Genomic DNA, 4347 nt, shown 5'->3' with positions numbered 1-4347 from the left:
ATAGAGCTCCAGCCTTAGGGCTCATGTCCACGACTGTGTTCTCACCGCAGAGACGCAGCGTTTTACGCATACCACCGTGGGCTCTTCGGCCAGATTCACACAGATGTATTTGCACAGCATATTACGCATGAAAAATATACATGCTAAATACACGTCAGTAGAACCCGCTGATTGCAGCGAGTTCCTTCACATAAGTGTATTTTGCATGCGCATTTTGTTAAAAAAAAAAGCAGTCCCCTTTATTTTCTCGTGCATTTCTGCAGGGGCAGAACATGTATTATTCTAATTACACTAATTGCCCATTTCAATAAATGGCGGCATGGTTGCGTGTTTTTTTGCTCTTGCAAATGTGCTTGATTCGTGCTAACAAAAGTACAGTAAGGGCCGCTTCACACAAACATATTTGTTTCAATGGATGCCTTCAGAATTCTCTTTACTCACACATTTCGCATGCGTGCAAAACCTCACCATGCTCTATTTTTGTGCACATTTGCGCACCAAGGGTCCCTGTACAAGTCTATGGGAAGTGTGCACGTAACCGATTCCTATCTCCAAAAAAAGTTATAATAAACAGCGATAAAAAAGTCTTATAAACTCCAAAATGGTACAAATAAAAACTACAGGACATCACGCAAAAACACGAGCCGTCGCACAAGTATCATGCGATACTTCCGCCATGTATCACGTGGACATGAGGCCTAAATCTAAGTGCTTGGTTGTTAGCAGCCGCAGCTGCGCTGCACCTCTTGCTCATCAGTTTTTTTTCCTGCTTTTGGAAACTGCTGTAGGAAAGGGGGTGCACCAGTACTGGAGGTACTGCAATACCAGGTCAATGTGCGGAGTGGACAGAGCAAGCACTTTTTCCAGCTCCCTGTTATAAAAATCAATTTAATATATGATCCCAAGATAGGGGACGTATCAGATGCAACACGCTCAGCCAGCACTCCGGGCACACCCACAATGCACTGAGGGAGCCGGAAGACCTTTGCATAGCCCCGCCCAACGCCTTCTCAACCGTGGTGAGCCGTCCCCGCGGGAGACCCGCGCCTGAATGGAGCATGTCCGGATTTTTTCCTGCACGCGGGACCCGCGCCTGCAGGGAAAAATGACATCCGCAGGTATTTTACTACCTGCGGGTGTCTAATGCATCCATATCCATTGCATAGCGCCGATCGCAATGCCGGGGGTGGGAGGGTCCGAACAGCCCCGGATGACAGCTCCATGCTGCGGACACCGACAGCATGGAGCTGTCACGTCCAGAGCCCGAGGGGCTTTATTCTCTGCAGGACACATGTTTTTACGTCCTCAGAGAATAAAGCCCACTTCGGGAGGACGTAAAAACACTATGGCCCGGGGCGTGGCTTAGCAAGCAAGGAAAGAGGTCGCACGCTGTTTTGCTCCTCCACAGAATCTCCCTTTTCAGCCCTTTTCTGGGTCAAATCAGTGACCCAAACAGAGGCAGACAAGAGCACAGCACCTGGGGACCCACCAGAACCCACAACCGGCCCGGACAAGGCTCACCTGGTGATCTCCAGCCGCCAAAAAGAAGCCGAAGAGCCGCGGCCCTGCACAGCGGCCCACGCCCGCGGCCTAACCCGACAAGTACCGCGCTCAGAAACACCCGGCGAGGACCGCTCACGGAGCCCCAAGCAGAGGACTACGGCACAAGGTAACCCCTGCCGACTTGGAGGGGAGGCTCTGTCACCCTCAGTGCCCGCGCTCTCACCGCAGCGCCTTGCAAATACACAGCCGCGGCTCCCTCCCTCTGAATATACCGCCGTGGCCACCAACCTGCAACTCGGCGGCACATACACTCATCAGGGTGATCCCCCGCTGGACTAATCCCCGCGCTGGTGGTTTTCCCCCTCCTGCTCCCCAGAGCCGACAATCAGCACGGGCGGGCACACCGGAAGATCTGCACCTAGTCTCTAGCTCCCTGTGAGGCAGCGGCCATCTCGCCCCCCCTCCCCCCTGAGTCGAGCAGGCTGCTTGGCATACTAGCCAGACCAGAGCAGAAAAGTAAAAGTAAAAAAGAGAGGATACTGTGATCCTCCCAGCACATCAACACCAGGCAAAGTTTAAAGCAGTACTCACTATTTCTGACGTGCAGCGGGGGAACGGAGGTCCTCTCCCCGGAGCTCTCAGACCGACAGCAGGCTCCATTAAAGTATAGTGCAGTTCAAATATCAATGCACCACAGCACCATCTAGTGGCCAAAACAGAGATAACCAGGACCTGAACCTCTTCTCATCCCTTTCTCAAAGCACTAAACAAAGCCAATCCTTGCCCATTAGAAAGAGCAACGAGGCCCCTAAGGCCTCCTTCCCATGAGCGTGACGGGCTCCGCCGCGTAATATTACGCAGTGAAGCCCGTCACGGCGCCCCCCAGAGACCCCATACTTACCAGCGGAAGATCGCGTGAAGACGCTTCCCCGCCCACCGCCGTTGCGTCAATATTAAACAATATTTTAATGTATTTATATTTTAATAGTATATATATATGCCATATAAATTAATATATGTGGATTTATGTGCAATAGTAGGTATAGATCAGAGGTTAAATAACACTGCATAAAAGTAGAGATCTATACTGAATAAGATCAGGGTAAAACAATGAGGACAGAGGTTAAGGGCTATAACACCTGTCTTCTTTTTATATACATCATTTCATATGTGATAACATTTCTTATATATGATATATACAAGCAAACAGGTACAGAAAATGAAGGGGTAAGAAGAAGGGGCTCCTCCTTTCGTTATATATAGCTAGCGTTAGGTAAGGAGAGAGTTAATGTGCTCCAGCACAGCGTTCCACATCATTGGAGCCTGCTCTGGTGGAGCGTGATGACGTCGGCACGCTACCACTGACGAGACGGCCGAGAGGAGCGCAGGGAATACACTTACTCCATGCGTTCCACCGTGGATGTCGGGGCTACGCTGGCGTGATGACGTCATCGCGCGACGCTGACACACGTGACTGGTCACGTGGGCGGCACGGAGTAGGACGCCGGCATGACAGCAGACAGACGTGCCTGCGGGAGAAAGGAGGAGCACTAAGGTAATTAATACAAACACATAAGGTTATTGTATATATATGTATATATGTTAAATGTATGTGAGTTTTTTATGATTGTGCTTGAGAAAGTCGCTATATGCGACGAAACGCGTTGCACTGTATTTGGATATGGAATAAAGAAAAGTTTTTAGCTTACTCATTTATTGGCAATTCCAATCCCTGGTGGAATTGGGTCCTAAAGGAGCGCAGGAACCTTTTTACTTTTATTGGATATAGCTACAGTGGATCACACCCAGAGTGTGATACAGTTATCCTGGCAGCTCTCCCGACATAGCCCGTCGGGATATCGTGGACACACAGGGAGATGACCGGCAGTATATATTAAAGCGAACCAGGACTTGGAGGTGTAGGTGGAGCTCAGGACCGGGCTCCACTATACACCGGGTGAGTCCCATTTTATGTGAATTATTGTCCACATTGAGATTGCTTTCCATTATTCGTAGTGCGCTGTCCTGAAATACCTTGAGGGAAAGGGTTAATAAACACAGAAGTAATATTAACAAGGGATACACCAAACATAGTGTATCCCGCCATTTTTCCACGCACCATAATAAAAAAAGTGAAGGACTCAGAGTCACACCCTTGGAATTCATTCATGAAAAGTCGGTACAACGTCTACGAGAAAAAGAGATGTACTGGATTTACAGAATGAATACCCTCACTCCAAATGGCTTGAATGAAGTGCTTGAAAAACTATAAGTATGGATTATGAAGGAAGATAAATTGTTGATCGTTAATTATTTATTTATTAATTGTTAGTTATTGGTTATTGATTATCAATTATGAATATATTTATTAATGGCAGTAATTAATTATGAAATGAAACAGAGATGGAGGTAGTATTATAAGAAATGGATATATACATATATATATCAATTCCTGATCAATAATAGGTTTACTAGGAATTTTTTATAGAGAAAAAATATTTTATCATAATTAATATGACATTTTAATATAAATTTTATAGTATATTATATATACATATATCAATATTAAACAATATTTTAATGTATTTATATTTTAATAGTATATATATATGCCATATAAATTAATATATGTGGATTTATGTGCAATAGTAGGTATAGATCAGAGGTTAAATAACACTGCATAAAAGTAGAGATCTATACTGAATAAGATCAGGGTAAAACAATGAGGACAGAGGTTAAGGGCTATAACACCTGTCTTCTTTTTATATACATCATTTCATATGTGATAACATTTCTTATATATGATATATACAAGCAAACAGGTACAGAAAATGAAGGGGTAAG

General features: G+C 45.6%; 1 pseudogene; it reads right to left on the bottom strand.

Moving 5' to 3' along the window:
• Positions 1–791: 791 nt before the first annotated feature.
• Positions 792–910, bottom strand: LOC136622731 (U2 spliceosomal RNA; annotated as a pseudogene).
• Between the last annotated feature and the right edge of the window lie 3437 nt (positions 911–4347).

Source organism: Eleutherodactylus coqui, chromosome 3 (genome assembly GCF_035609145.1).
Source record: "Eleutherodactylus coqui strain aEleCoq1 chromosome 3, aEleCoq1.hap1, whole genome shotgun sequence".
Lineage (NCBI taxonomy): Eukaryota > Metazoa > Chordata > Amphibia > Anura > Eleutherodactylidae > Eleutherodactylus > Eleutherodactylus coqui.
The sequence above is the reverse complement of the archived record's forward strand: the minus strand, read 5'-3'. Positions and strand labels throughout refer to the sequence as shown.